This window comes from Aotus nancymaae, unplaced genomic scaffold (genome assembly GCF_030222135.1).
Source record: "Aotus nancymaae isolate 86718 unplaced genomic scaffold, 86718_ANA_hifiasm-v0.15.2.pri h1tg000011l, whole genome shotgun sequence".
NCBI lineage: Eukaryota > Metazoa > Chordata > Mammalia > Primates > Aotidae > Aotus > Aotus nancymaae.
The window spans coordinates 22,178,088-22,194,135 of record NW_026988422.1 but is presented as its reverse complement, the minus strand read 5'-3'; the positions used below and the strand labels follow the sequence as shown (position 1 = coordinate 22,194,135).

General features: G+C 43.5%; 1 protein-coding gene across 1 annotated transcript in view; it reads left to right on the top strand.

Moving 5' to 3' along the window:
• Window positions 1-16,048, top strand: part of LOC105707733 (DNA polymerase theta-like) — an 83,064-nt gene that overhangs the window by 29,087 nt on the left and 37,929 nt on the right. The gene's annotated exons all lie outside the window — the stretch shown is intronic.

The window sequence follows — 16,048 nt, the reverse complement described above, 5'->3', positions numbered from 1 at the left end:
AATATATATGAATATTGGAGGCAAAAATTACCATATTGTTTATTGATTTTGTTTTGTTTACTTTTAATTTTGAACTAATTTCAAATCCACAGGAAATTGCAATAATATATATGGTGAAGGTGCTGCACAGGCTTCAGCTAGCCTCCCCCATTGGTGACATCTTGCATGTTATTTTACTTTTTCACTCTCATTCTCTAACAAATGTATAGGGGAATAAATTTAGAGAGCTTCATAACTTATAAGCCAATATTTTGCAAATGACCAGTATGTAATGTTATAAAATCATGCATGGGTAAAGATCCACTCAAAGTTCAATGTAGACCAATGGATTTTAACGTGACAGAGTTCGAAAAGTTCATTGATATGATTTCAAATTTCACATTGCAGGCTGGGCATGGTGGCTTCTGCCTGTAATCTCAGCACTTTGGAAGACCGAGGCAGGTGAATCACTTGAGGTCAGGAGTTCAAGACCAGTCTGACCAACATAGTGAAACTTTGTCTCTACTAAGAATACAAAAATTAGCTGAGTATGGTGGCACACACCTGTAGTCCCAGGTACTAGGAAGACTGAGGCAGAAGAATCGCTTGAACCCGGGAGGCAGAGGTTGCAGTGAGCCAGGATCATGCCACTGCACTCCAGCCTGGATGACAGAGCATGACTCTGTCTCCAAAAAAAACAAAAAACAAATTTCACATTGCAACTCATCTTTAAGAAACTGCTACTTGTTGAGTTTGTGTTGTAGTTTCAAAGAATATCCACAATTGTTTCAAAGTCTATATGAATACTGGTTTTTTTGTTTGTTTTTTTTTTGTTTGTTTTTTCTTTTTTCTTTTTTTTTGGTGACAAAGTCTCACTCTGTTGCCCAGGCTAGAGTGCAGTGGTGCGATCTCTGCTCACTGCAACCTCCGCCTCCTGGGTTCAAGTGATTCTCCTGCCTCAGCCTCCCGAGTAGTTGGGATTACAGGTGCCTGCCACCATGCCAGACTAATTTTTGTATTTTTAGTAGAGACGGGGTTTTACCATTTTGGCCAGGCTGGGCTCAAACTCCTGAGCTCAGGTGATCCACCCACCTCAGTCTCCCAAAGTGCTGGGATTACAGGCGTGAGCCACCGTGCCTGGCTAAGAATACTCCTTTTTCTGGCATCATCTGTGTAAGGTCAGATTTTCTTCTTATATTTCAAAAAAATAATGTATCAGAAAAGATGACTGCAAAAGCAGACGAGAATTCTGCCATCTTCCATTAGGCCAAAGTACTAAAATGTAAAACAATGCCATTGGTCTCACTATTTTTTGTGTGTCTGGAAAATATAGTTAACATGTAATGCTGCCGGGTGCGGTGGCACGTGCCTGTAGTCCCAGCTACTCAGGAGGCTGAGGCTGGAGGATTACTTGAGCCCAGGAGTTCTGGGTTATAGTGCACTATGCCCATTGGGTGTCTGCACTAAGTTCGGCATCAATATGGTGTCCTCCCAGGAGCAGGGGACCACTAGATTGCCTAAGGAGGGGTGAACCGGCCAGGTCAGAAATGGAGCAAGGTCAAAACTCCCATGCTGATCAGTAGTGGGATTGGCCTGTGAATAGCCACTGCACTCCAGCCTGGGCAACATAGCAAGACCCCATCTCAAAAAAAAGAAAAAAAAAGAGAAAGATAAAAAAGAAAAGAAAAAACCACATAATGCATGTATCATTTTATTTTGAAAGGAATGAATAAATATATTTTAATTTTTCAATTTTCATTTTGAATATGGTAAATATCTAGATATATCCTATAGAAACAAAGTTCTTTGGAGTCCTCAACAATTTTTAATATAAAAAGTTTCTGAGACCAAAAAGTTTGAACAGCAGTAACAAGGAATGGCCTAGGGCTTGGCATTTAATTGGAAAGAAATTAAACTTAACTAAGCATCTGTTATTCAATACAATCCTAACAGTAAATAAATAATGCAGTAACATTCAATAGCAACATTAGGATACTGTCAGACATCCAAGTGCTTCATATACATGATTCATTTGATCCTCGACAAACACCTGGGGTAATGTACAATTATTATCAACCTCTTATAAAGAGACATGAGGTCTTAAAGTTTGGCCAGGTAGAGGAGAAGCATAGCTGGGAAGGGATCGGGTCTTACTGACTGTTGTGCGCACAGTCTAAACCCTGGCCCACTTTCCTGAGATGGGCATTGAGAGTCTGCAGCTTAAACTAGCATGTTAAAAAAAACAAAGAAGCGGCCGGGTGTGGTGGCTCACGCCTGTAATCCAAGCATTTTGGAGGCCAAGGCGGGCGGATAACCTGAGGTCCAGAGTTCATGACCAGCCTGACTAACATGGTGAAGCCCCGTCTTTAAAAAAAAAAAAAAAAAATTTATAAAAACAAAAACAAAGAAGCAAACAAGTCAACTGGTCTAGAGTGTTTTTCCTGATCAAGGCTATGGAGAGCACAAGACAGAATTGCCACTAGGACAACCACATTTGCTCAGCAAATTTTTATTGCCTGCCTCCTACAAATGGGCACTTACATAGGTCTGCTGATTCTGCAATGAATGAAGTACACAAAAATCATTGCTATTACATTCTAATAAGGATTTCCAAAGGCCAGGCTAGCACAGACTGGGAACGTTTGGGAGCCCTGCAGAACAGACAATCACACTCAGTAAATACGGAGTCTCACATTCACTCCCTGATTTTCACAAGGTGAACAGTCTTTCTGACCTTCCTTCTGTCCCTAATTTGCAACTCTTTATTTCATGTCCCCCTAATGTGAATGGGCTGAGTTGTTTGCATCCTTTAATGTTGCTCCTTTGATTTTTCAAATCCTCTTTGAGCACTTAAAGCCCCAAATTCTGGCTGACCTCCCTGCCTCCCGTGCTTACCTGTCCTGAATCTCCTTAGACTAACCGTTTTCAGTCCTGCTTGCTGTGTCTCTCTCTGGAAATGCAGTTTCCTTAGCGCATCCTCATGGAGAAGACCCTGTATTTAAATCCTTTTTATACCATCAGACCTCCTCCTGTCCCTGAACCACCAGACACACCCTGATGTCCCACCCTTCATTCATTCATTTGTTTATTCAAAAAGTATGCTTGGCCAGGGTGGTAACTCACGCCTGTAATCCCAGCACTTTGGGAGGCCCAGGTGGGCGGATCACCTGAGGTTGGGAGTTTGCGACTGGCCAGACCAACATGGAGAAACCCCCATCTCTACTAAAAATACAAAATTAGCTGGGAGTTGGTGACGCATGCCTGTAATCCCAGCTACTCGGGAGGCTGAGGCAGGAGAATTGCTTGAACCTAGGAGATGGAGGTTTCGGTGAGCTGAGATGGCACCATTGCACTCCAGGCTGGGCAAACTCTGTCTCAAAAAAAAAAAAAAGTTCCTAAGAAACAGTCTAGATGGAAAAAAAATGTATGCTTAGAACATATTGTAACTGTTCCTGAAAATAGAGTCATGTCATTATTCTTTTTTTATACCCAAACTTCCTACCTTTGTCAACCCTTCAGTGGCTCCTGTGTTTTTTTTTACCCAACCACCTTTTTACTTTTATACTTGTGTTGTTCAAAGTTTTAGGTTCTTCTAGGTGCCTCTGGTCCGAGGTACTCAGGAGGCTGAGGTGGAAGGATCGCTTGGGCCTGGGACATTGAGGCTGCAGTGAGCCCTAATTGCACCAGTGCACTCCAGTTTGGGCAACAGAGGGAGACAGCAAGACCCTATCTCAAAAAAAAAAAAAAGAAAAGAAAAGAAAGTTTTAGGAGTGTATCTTTAAAATAGTGATCCAATCTGAGAATTTTTATATGGAATAATCCATTTATGTTCTAGAGGATAAGAATACAGTAATCCCACCTTATCCAGTTTTGCTTTCTGTGGTTTCAGTCGACTGCCATCCAAAAATATTAAACAGAAACTTCCATAAGTAAAAAATGTATAAGTTTTCTTTTCTTTTTCTTTTCTTTTGAGACGGAGTTTTGCTCTTGTTGCCCAGACTGGAGTGCAATGGCACGATCTCGGCTCACTGCAACATCCGCCTTCTAAGTTCAAGCTATTCTTCTGCCTCAGACTCCCTAGTAGTTTGAATTACAGGCGTGTGCCACCACACCTGGCTAATTTTGTATTTTTTAAGTAAAGACAGGGTTTCACCACTTGGTCAGGCTGCTTAAACTTCTTATCTCAAGTGATCCACCCACCTTGGCCTCCTAGAGTGCTGGGATTACAGGCATGAGCTACCATGCCCAGCACTCTTCTTTTTTTTTAATGTACAAATTTTAGATTGGCTGTAGTGCTCCATCCAAGATATGAATCATCCCTTTGTCCAGTGTATCCATGCTGTAGAAGCTACCTGGCCTATACGATGGGTTATATAGGAAGAAACTGAAGATCCTGGAATGTACCCCCATGGATAATGGGGGGATCACTATTTATTTCTACCTCATTTCATACAATCTTTGTTCTGTTAGAATGGTTGCATTTTATTTTCTCCCACTCTCAAATGGTATGTAAGTTATGTGCAAGATTTAAAGTTACATTATTTTTATTTATTTATTCTTTTTTAGAGATGGCATTTCACTCTGTCATCCAAGCTGGACTGCAGTGGTACCATCATGGTTTACTGCAGCCTTGACCTCATGAATTAAAGTGATCCTCCCCAGTAGTGAGCCTCCCCAGTAGCTGGGACTACAAGTATGCACCACCACACCACCCACCTAATTAAAAATGTATATATTTTAGTAGAGATAAGGTGTTGCTGGGTTGCCCAGGCTGGTTCAGAACTCCTGGGCTAAAGTGATCCTCCTGCATTGGCCCCTCAAAGTGCTAGGATTACAGGCCTGAGTCACTGTGTCCAGTCTAAACTTGCTTTTATGTTCCTAAAAGTGGCCATTATTATTTTTGTCATAAATATTTATTTAGATTTAACCATATGTTTATCAAGTGCTTTGATCGTCATTGCTTCTTTCATCCTTTTTCTTTCTTTTGGGCACAGTTTTATTTTTTCTGATGTAGAATCATAAATAGTTCTTTTAATTGTAAACATTTTTAAACTTTATCTAAAAATGTCTTTATTACATTCTTGCATAATAGGTTAGGTGAATATAGAAGTCATTTATCTGAGAAGTCTGCTAACATTCAAACTTTTATTCCTTTGTAGGTAATTGTTCTCTACTCTCTAGTTGCGTTTATTTTTTTTTTCCAAGACCAAGTCTTGCTCTGTCACCCATCACCCAGGCTGGAGTGCAGTGGCTTTTTTTTTTTTTTTTTTAAATAGAGATGAGGTTTTCACCATGTTGGCCAGGCTGGTCTCAAACTTCTGATCTCATGATCTGCTACCTGCCTTGGCCTCAAACTCCAGTGCTCAAGTAATCCTCCTGCCTCCACCTCTTGAGTAGCTGAGACTACAGGTGCATGCCACCATGCCTATTTTATTATTATTATTATTATTATTTTTGTACGGATGGGGTTTCCCTATGTTGCTTAGGCTTGGCTTCAAGAGGTCCTCACAGGCTGGGCATGGTGGCTTACACCTGTAATCCTGCACTTTGGGAGACTGAGGCAGGTCGATCACCTGAGGTTGGGAGTTCAAGACCAGTCTGGCCAACATGATGAAACGCTGTCTCTACTAAAAATACAAAACTTAGCTGGGCCCAGTGGTGCACGCCTATAGTCCCAGCTACTCCTACTTGGGAGGCTGAGGCAGGAGAATTGCTTGAACCAAGGAGGCAGAGGTTGCAGTGAGCCAAGATCAGGCCACTGCACTCCAGCCTGGGCAATGGACTGAGACTCCATTTCAAAAAAATAAAAAAAAGATCCTCCCACCTCAGCCTCAGCCTCAGGATTATAGGCATAAGTAATGGTGCCCAGCCAAATTTCATTTATTTGTGTATTTTTGAGACAGGATCTTGCTCTGGCTTGAGTGCAGTGGCATGATCATAGCTCACTGCAGCCTTGACCTCCCAAACTCAAATAATCCTCCTACCTCAGATTCCAGAGTTGCTGGGACCAGGTGTGAACCACTGTGCCCAGCCCAACAGCCAACCTTTTAAATGTCTCTAAGTTATCTATGCCTACCAAATCCTCTTATTCCTGTTAGTCTCTTGCACGCCTATCCATCTCCTCTTTCCTCTTTCCCTCCCTTTCTCCTCTGTTTCTCCTCTTTCCCCCTCCTTCTCTCTAAATCTCTTTCAAAACTCAATTTCGGCTGGATGCAGTGGCTCATGCCCGTAATCCCAGCCCTTTGGGAGGCTGAGGCAGATGGATTACGAGGTCAGGAGATCGAGACCATCCTGGCTAACATGGTAAAACTCCGTTTCTACTAAAATACAAAAAATTAGCTGGGCATGGTGGTACATACCTGTAGTCCCAGCTACTTGGGAGGCTGAGGCAGAGGAATCACTTGAACCTGGGAGGCAGAGGTTGCAGTGAGCTGAGTTCATGCCATTGCACTCCAGACTGGGTGACGAGCGGAAAAAAAAGAAAAAAAAATCAGTTTCTCAGCGGTGGTTCACATCTGTAATCCCAGCACTTTGGTAGGCCAAGGCAGGTGAATCACTTGAGGTCAGGAGTTCGAGACAAGGCTGGTCAACATGTTGAAACCCTGTCTCTACTAAAAATACAAAAATTAGCTGCGCACGGTGGTGCACGCCTATGATCCCAGCTACTTGGGAGGATGAGGTAGGAGGATTGCTTGAGGCTGGGAGGCAGAGGTTGCAGTAAGGTGAGATCAAGCTGCTGCACTCCAGCCTGGGTGAGAGAGCAAGACTCCATCTCAAAGAAAAAAAAAAAAAAAAAAAAGATATATATACACTGAAGCCAAAAGGCCAATAAAGAAAAACAAAATTAAAGAGAGAAGGAAGCAAACTATTAACAGAGGTTCTTAAGGGATTGGGATTCACTTGGAAAGTTGCTTAGTTCATTATTTTTATTTTTATATTTATATATATTTTTGAGGCAGTCTCTCTCTGTCACCAGGCTAGAGTGCAGTGGCACGATCCCAGCTCACTGCAACTTCTGTTTTTGGGTTTCAAGCAATTCTCCTGCCTCAGCCTCCCGAGTAGCTGGGACTACAGGCATGCACCACCACACCCGGCTAATTTTTTGTACTTTTAGTAGAGATGGGGTTTCACCATGTTGGCCAGGATGGTCTTGATCTCTTGACCTTGTGATCTGCCCGCCTTGGCCTCCAAAGTGCCGGGATTACAGGCATGAGCTACCATGCCAGGCTATTTTTATTTTTTTTATAAGAATGAGAAAAAGGCTGGGAACAATGGCTCCTGTCTATAATCCCAACGCTTTGGGAGTCCAAGACAGGAGGGTCACTTGAACCCAGGAGTTTGAGACTGGCCTGTGCAACATAGCCAGATCCTGTCTCTATTTAATTATTTTAATGAGAAAAAATGAAAATTTAAAGAGAAATCAGATTTGCTGAACTCTTTCTCCATCTCTTCCCCATTTTCAGTTGGCCTGGTTATGTGCTGAGCTTTACCTTGAGTGGACCCAGGGTAGGGACCAGCCCAGCTTTGCCCTCAGGCAGCTCCTCCTTCCATTTCTCTGCCCTTCTGTTTTCCTAACTGGGTGGGAAATGCAGATTCCGTTCTTGCAGATAGAAGCCAGTCTGCCCTAGCTCCCTACCCCGGAGACCCTGGTGTGTGATGTTCCCCTCCCTGTGTCCATGTGTTCTTATTGTTTAACACCCACTTATGAGTGAGAACATTCAGTGTTTGGTTTTCTGTTCTTGTGTCAGTTTGCTGAGAATGATGGTTTCCAGTTTCATTCACGTCCCTGCAAAGGACATGAATTCATCTCATCCTTTTTTATGGCTGCATAGTATTCCATGGTGTACATGTGCCACATTTTAGGGATAGCATTAGGAGAAATACCTAATTTAGATGACGGGGTGATGGATGCAACAAACCACCACCATGACACATGTAAACCTATTTAACAAACCTGCATGATCTGCACATGTACCCCAGAACATAAAGTATAATTAATAAATAAATAAATAACCAAACAAACAAACAAAAGGAAGCCTGTCTGTGCAGAGGCAGAACTGTAGGAGTGCCCTGTAGCACGAAGGGGAGAGAGTGTCCTAGGTGAGAGCACCCCAGATGACAGCAAAGATGCCCAGCTTCAGAAATGAGCCAGGAGAGGACTGTCAGCAGAAGTAGAAACACATGGCTTGTGTTGAGAGGGAGGGAAATTGTCTGGGAGGAGCCTTAGGGGCCTGCTCTTGATTTCTACTTGCACCCTGAGGGAAGATCCTGTGTGAGCTATGTGGCATAGATTATGGTTGTTGGGGATATTGTGCCTTCATTTCAGTAAATCCATTTATTCATCCTAAAAGAATGATGCCCCTGGGACAAGACCCTTATTCCAAGAGCTGGTCCTGTTTCTGAAAGTCTGATTGGCTCATTCTCTCATTTTTCTTTACCATCCCCCCAATCCCCGCCCCCACCTCTCCTCCAGCTTGCCCTCCTCTGAGCTTGGCAGGGCTTAAGACTTCTCCTTACTCCTGCCTGTCAGGGCCCTTGTTCAAACATGAAGAGCTAAAATAAGTATCTGCAAGGTAAGGAGGAGGACAGAAAAGGAAGGAAAAGGAAAGTGAGAACATGTAAATAACAGTGAGAATGGACCCTGAGCCAGAATGTATGCATCCAGGCTCTACTGTTTACTAGATGTGTGGCCTTGGGGTACCTAACCTCTAGGGGTTGTTCTGAGGTGGTCAACCTAAGTAACAAATACAAAGTAACAAATAGAAAGAGTCTCTCTAAAAGGAAAAGATGTTCAGGAGTGGTGGTTAACGCCTGTAATCCCAGCACTTTGGGAGGTCCAGAGTTTGAAACCAGCCTGACCAACATGGAGAAACCCTGTCTCTACTAAAAGTATAATGCGTGGTGGCACATGCCTGTAATCCCAGCTACTTGGGGGGCTGAGGAAGGAGAATCGCTTGAACCCAGGAGGTGGAGGTTACAGTGAGCCAAGATTGAACCATTGCACTCCAGCCTGGGCAACAAGAGCAAAACTCTGTCTCAAAAATAAAATAAAATAAATAAAAGAGAAGGATACAAATCTGGAAATAGAGCATTGCAAAGGGAATATGCATGCCTTAATAAATTATGGGCATATTCAGGGAGGAAGACAAAGATGTTTAAAGGAAAAAATAAAGAGAATTACATAATAATTTTGAAACAATTATCCCTGGCTACAAAAACCAATAATAAGGCTGATGCCAGCCCGAGGTTGGACAGGCAACTGCTAGGCAGATGTCCTTGTAGAAGTATGTTTGTGTAAGATTGCAATGGCCTCTGTGCAAGGTTGGATTTTTTGCAGAGTCTTTTTTTTTTTTTTTTTTTTTTCTGAGACGGAGTTTCGCTCTTGTTCCCCAGGCTGGAGTGCAATGGCACGATCTCAGCTCACTGCAACCTCCGTCTCCTGGGTTCAGGCAATTCTCCCGCCTCAGCCTCCTGAGTAGCTGGGACTACAGGCACGCGCCACCATGCCCAGCTAATTTTTTGTATTTTTAGTAGAGACGGGGTTTCACCATGTTGACCAGGATGGTCTCGATCTCTTGACCTTGTGATCCACCCACCTCAGCCTCCCAAAGTGCTGGGATTACAGGCGTGAGCCACCGCGCCCGGCTTTGCAGAGTCTTTAGTGATCGTTTTTGTTATCAGGCATATAAGCATGAGAACCTTCTATTCACAGCCTTCCCCAGCTCTTTTGGTCAGGATTTTGTTTTTGCTTTTAACATTAATGACATCATTTTGGTTCTGATTACTTTTACAAGCTTAAAGTGATTAATATCCCTGAAGCAATCAGAAAATTAAGTCATCTGTGATATTGTGATTTACAGTAAGATATATATGCACATGCACATTTCCTGGCACAGAGCTCCTGAAACTCCAGAGTCAGAAACTCTGGAGTGATAAGTGTATTTTTTTTTTGTTTTTGTTTTTGTTTAAAGATGGGGTTTCACCATGTTGCTCAGGCTGGTCTTGAACTTGTGACCTCAGGTGATCCGCCCGCCTTGGCCTCCAAAGTGCTTGGATTACAGGTGTGAGCCACCACGCCTGACCAAGTGTGTGTTTTGTATGTCAACACAATGACTAGTAGCTAGCAGCCCCTAGGTAGCTTCAGTGTGGGGCTGATCACCAGAAAGACCATGGCATGATTAGAGGATTGGGGCTTTCAGCCCTACCCTCCAATCTTCAAGGAGAGGAGAGAGGCCAAAGGTTAAGATGGTCACTAATGGCCAATAATTTAGTCAATCATGCTTACACAATGAAAACTTCATAAAAACCCAAGAGGACAGGGTTTAGCAGAGCGTCTGGATAGCTGAACATGATGAAGTTCCTGAAGGGTGGTGAGCCCAGAGCCGGCATGGAAGCTCTGCACCCCTTCCCACAAACCTTGCCGTAGGTATGACTTCAGCTGGCTGTTCATTCGTATCTTTTATTATATCATCTATTAATAAACCAGTAAACATAAGTAAAGTGTTTACCAGGTGCAGTGGCCCATGCCTGTAATCCCAACATTTTGAGAGGCTGAGGTGGGAGGATCACTTGAGGCCAGGGGTTTGAGCCTGGTCTGGGCTAACATAGTGAGACTCCTTCTCTACAAAAATTTTTCAAAAAAATTATCTGGGCAAGGTGGCACATGCCTGCAGTCCCAACTACTCAGGAGCTGAGGTGAGAGGATCCCTGGAGCCCAGGAGGTCGAGGCTGCAGTGAGCTAGGACTGCACTCCAGACTAGCAAGAGAATGAGACCCTGTCTCAAAAACAAAAAACAAAAACATGTTTCTCTGAGTTCTGTGAGGCCACTCAAGAAATTAATTATGCCCAAAGACGGGGTTGTGGGAACCCAGATTTATAGGCAGTTGGTCAGAGCCTAGACGATAACCTGAGCTTGCAACAGGCATCAGAAGTGGGGACAGCCTTGTGGGACTGAGCTCTCGATCTGCTGGATCAGATGCTATTTCCAGGTAGGTAGTGTCAGAATTGAACTCAATTAGAGGACACTCAGCTGATGCCCACTGGAGAATCTGCTGCAGAATTGATTGCTGCTGGGGAGAAATCCCCACATACATTTTGGTGATCCCAGGCGAGGTGGTCTTGGATTGAGAATTAGGGTGTGAAAAGACCAAGGTGGGTTTTTTTTCTTATACTTTTCGACTCACTTTTAGTAAACACTCTGTTCCCAGGAAGACAAGTCTGGAGGGAGGGAGATGTAAATTAATTAACAACAGCTCTTGGAGGAGACAGCAAAACAGCCAGAACAGTGACTGAGGGAAAGAAAGTAACTAAAACCCTTGAAGACAGAGGCAGACCGAGAAAGAGCTTTTTTCCTTTTTCCAAGACAAGGTCTCACTCTGTCACCCAGGCTGGAGTGCAGTGGCACAATCTCGGCTCACTGAAACCTCTGCCTCCTGGGTTCAAGCAATTCTCCTGCCTCAGCCTCCCGAGTAGCTGGGAGTATGAGTGTGCATCAACATGCCCGGCTATTTTTTAAAATTTTTGTAGGGAAGTGGTCTCACTATATTGCCCATGCTGGTCTCAAACTCCTGGGCTCAAGTAATCTACCCGCCTCAAGCTCCCAAAGTGCTAGGCTTATAGGCATGAGCCACAGGAAATATAATTATTGACCCTTGTCTCATTCTCCGTTCATTGGTAAAAGCCTCCTTCAAGGGTGTGGTGGTGCACGCCTGTAGTTCAGCTACTTGGGAGGATGAGGCAGGAAGATTGCTGGAGTCTGGGCATTATAGGCCACAGTGTGCTGATCGTACCTGTGAAAAGCCACTGCAGTCCAGCCTGGACAACATAGTGAGACCTTAGGTGACCCGCCCACCTCGGCCTCCCAAAGTGCTGGGATGAGAGAGGGAATAGCTATGAGAACCTTGAAGAGACCAGGTGTGGTGGCTCACACCTGTAATCCCAGCGCTTTTGGAGGCCAAGGCAGGTGGATCACCTGAGGTCAGGAGTTTGAGACCAGACCGACCAACACAGTGAAACTCCATCACTACTAAAAATACAAAAAAGTAGCCAGACATGGTAGTGGGCACCTGTAATCCCTGCTACTTAGGAGGCTAAGGCAAGTGAATCTCTTGAACCCAGGAGGTGGAGGTTGTAGTGAGTAGAGATCACCCCATTGCACTCCAACCTGGGTGACAGTGCAAGACTCCATCTAAAAAAATAATAATAAAAATAAAACTCTCAATTAATAATTGATGTACGTTCAAAAAAAATCATTGATTTTTGTATATGTTTTCAAAAATTATCAAGAGTGATTTGCCATGGAAATTGAAGAAGTTATATGGAAAAATAAAAAATTTACCCCAAGTAGGCCAGGCACAGTGGCTGACACCTATAATCCTAACACTTTGGGAGGCCAAGGTGGGAGGATCACTTGAGCCCAGGAGTTTGAGCCCAGCCTGCACAACATAGTGAAACCCTATCTCAGTTCATATTTATATCTCACGGAACATAGCACACTCAGTAAAGCCTATCTCACACTAAACCTCTATTTTCCAAGTCAAAGAGCAAAACTGAAAAACTTTAGAAAAGGTAGACAGATGGTATGAAATTGAGATTCACAAAAGGGGAGACTGTGTCTCATTCATTCATCACTGTATCCCAGAGCCCAGCAATGTGTCTGACATAGTGGTCACACACTTATTCTACAAATATTTGTGAGTGTCTGCTATGTGTCATACATTGTACTAAGTGCTGGAGATAAAACTTAGAAGACAAAGTTCCTGCCTTCATGGAACTTACTTTCTGGTGAAGAAGCCTATAGAAATGTAAATAAATGCAAATGGCCAGGTGTGGTGGCTCAAGCCTGTAATCCCAGCATTTTGGGAGGCCCAGGCAGGCGGATGACTTGAGGCCAGGAGTTCAAGACCAGCTTGGCCAACATGGTGAAAAAAACGTGTCAACTAAAAATACAAAAATTAGCTGGACATAGCAGTGCATGCCTGTAATCCCAGCTACTTAGGAGGCTGAGGTAGAAGAATTGCTTGAACCTGGGAAGGGGAGGTTGCAGTCAGTGGAGACCATGCCATTGCACTCCGGCCTGGGCGACAGAACAAGATTCTGTCTCAAAAAAATAAAAGTAAACAAATAATACATTACAGAGACTTATAGGTGTTATGAAGAATATAAAGCAGAGGAAGAGAAAATAGAGCTGAGCCAATGGGGGATATTTAGAAACGGTGGTCAAGGAAGGTCTCACCCAGAAGATAACTTTTAAAGCAGAATATCTGTGGAATAATTGCATGAATTAATGTATTTTTTTTCTCTCATTTACAAAAGAAATGGGTGGGCCTTCATGAGCCACAATTTGGGTGGTGACAAAATATTTTAGGAAAACCCTACAACCAATGTTTAAAGCTGATCTTCAATAACTAAGTAAGTAGAAACTCTCAAGTCCAAACAGTTTCCTGAAAATTTTTCTTAAAGGACACAAGATAGTCTATGGAAAGAGGATACTAGATCCCAGCTGCTGGGAATATCCTTTTCCCAAGCAGGAAGAAATTAAGAAATGGGGACTGGCGTGGTGGCTCATTCCCGCAATCCCAGCACTTTGGGAGGCTGAGACAGGTGGATCACCTGAGGTCAGGAGTTTGAGACCAACCTGGCCAACATGTGAAACTCTGTCTCTACTAAAAATACAAGAAAATTAGCTGCACGTGGTGGTGGGCTCCTGTAATCCCAGCTACTGGGGAGGCTGAGGCAAGAGAAACTTTCATGGAGTTTCATTCATTCTTTCGCCCAGGCTGGAGTGAAGCGGCACAATCTCCATTCACTGCAAACTCCACCCCAGGATTCAAGAGATTCTCCTGCCTCAGTCTCCTGAGTGGCTGGAATTACAAACATGCGCCACTATGCCCAGCTAATTTTTGTATTTTTAGTGGAGATGGGGATTTTGCCATGTTGGTCAGGCTGGTCCCAGATTCCTGACCTCAAGTGATTCACCCACCTCAGCCTCCCAAAGTGCTAGGATTACAGGCGTGAGCCACTGCATTTATCAACCCCCTCCCCCGGTCGCTTTTTTTTTTCTGAGATGGAGTCTTGCTCTGTTGGCTAGGCTGGAGTGCAGTGGCATGATCTTGGCTTGGCTGGAGTGCAGTGGTGCAGTATCAGCTCACTGCAACCTCTGCCTTCTGGCTTCAAGTGATTCTCCTGTCTCAGCCACCTAACAAGCTGGGATCACAGGCACACCCCACCACACCTAGCTAATTTTTGTATTTTTTGGTAGAGATAGGGTTTCACCATGTTGGCCAGGCTAGTCTCAAACTCCCAACCTCAAGTAATCCACCTGCCTCGGCTTCCCAAAGTGCTGGGATTACAGACACGAGCCATCACACCCGGCCAAGCATTTCTTTATACCAATGCAAGAATGGCCTAATACAAGCAGTATTTTATTTTATTTTTATTTATTTTTTGAGATGGAGTCTTGCTCTGTTACCCAGGCTGGAGCGCAGTGGCAGTATCTTGGCTTATTGCAATCTCCAACTCCCAGGTTCAAGCGATTCTCCTGCCTCAGTCTTCCAAGTAGCTGGGATTACAGATGTGTGACACCATAGCTGGCTAACTTTTTCATTTTAGTAGTAGAAACGGGGTTTTGCCATGTTGGCCAGGTTGGTCTTGAACTCCTGACCTCAGGTGATCTGCCCACCTCAGCCTCCCAAAATGCTGGTATTACAGGCGTGAGCCACCATGTCTTGCCATCTTTTAACTCTTAGAAGGCAAAAATAGGCCGGGCGTAGTGGCTCACGCATGTAATCCCAGCATTTTGGAGGCCAAGGGAGGAGGATCACCTGAGGTCGGGGGTTCAAGACCAGCCCAACCAACATGGTGAAACCCCTTCTAAAAAAAAAAAAGAAAGAAGGCAAAAATATTTCTGTACACATCCTCTTCATCTCTATCGCAAAACATCCAGAAAAGCCAGAATTAAGCATGAGAATTGTTTGTTTTGTTGAACATAGGCACACTGCATTATTAGTTTTTACCATGACAACGTGTGGCTGACATTATGAGCCTCAAAATTGTACCAAGATCAAAATCACTTTGGCATACTATGAATCATCTGAAGATCCAAAAGATTAGCATAGGCACCACTGAGCCTGAGTTTTTTTAGAAAAGCTCCTGAAAAGATTTGTAAATGTGAGGGAAACGTCTTTTCCAGCCTGAAACTTCTCCCTTCTTTCCTGTCAACACACAAACCAATATTACACACAAGTTAAGTGCATAGGTTCTGGATCCAGGCAGAATTGGTTGTCAATGCAGAGCTCCCCAGTAACTGGCCGTATGACCCTGGGTAAGTGATTTCACCTCTAAGAATCTAAGTTTATTAATCTATAAAATGGGAAAATATAATCTTCATGAATTTATGAGAATTTGGTAAAATCATAAAACTCCTAGTCCATCTGTGGGTCAGAATATTTCACAGGAGGAACTTTTTTTTAAATTTTATTTTATAATTTTCTTTTTTAATATAGAGACAAGGTCTCACTGTGTTGCCCAGTCTGGTCTCAAAGTCAGGATCAAAATAAATAGCGATCCTCTCACCTTGGTCTCCTAAAGTGCTGAGATTACAGGCATGCACCACTGTACCCAGCTTTTTTTTTTTAAGTTATTTTAATTTTTTAAATATAGAGACTAGGTTTTTTAAAATATTCATTTATTTTATTTTTTAGTTTTCCTTTTTTGACACAGAGTCTTGCTCTGTCATCCATGCTGTAGTGCAGTGGTGCAATCTTGGCTCACTGCAACCTTCGCCTCCCAGGTTCAAGTGATTCTCCTGTCTCAGCCTCCAGAGTAGCTGGGATTACAGGCATGCACCACTATACTGAGCCTTCTTCTTCCTTTTTTTTTTTGAGATGGAGTCTTGCTCTGTTGCCCAGGTTGGAGTGCAGTGTCAGCATCTCGGCTCATTGCAACCTGTGCCTCGCAGGTTCAAATGATAACATTTACCATGAGAGAAAATTCAGCACCATAAATATCAAGAACATGCGTGGTCTCAGGTGCAGACTAGCTTCAGTCTCATTTGAGGAGGAGGCTCTG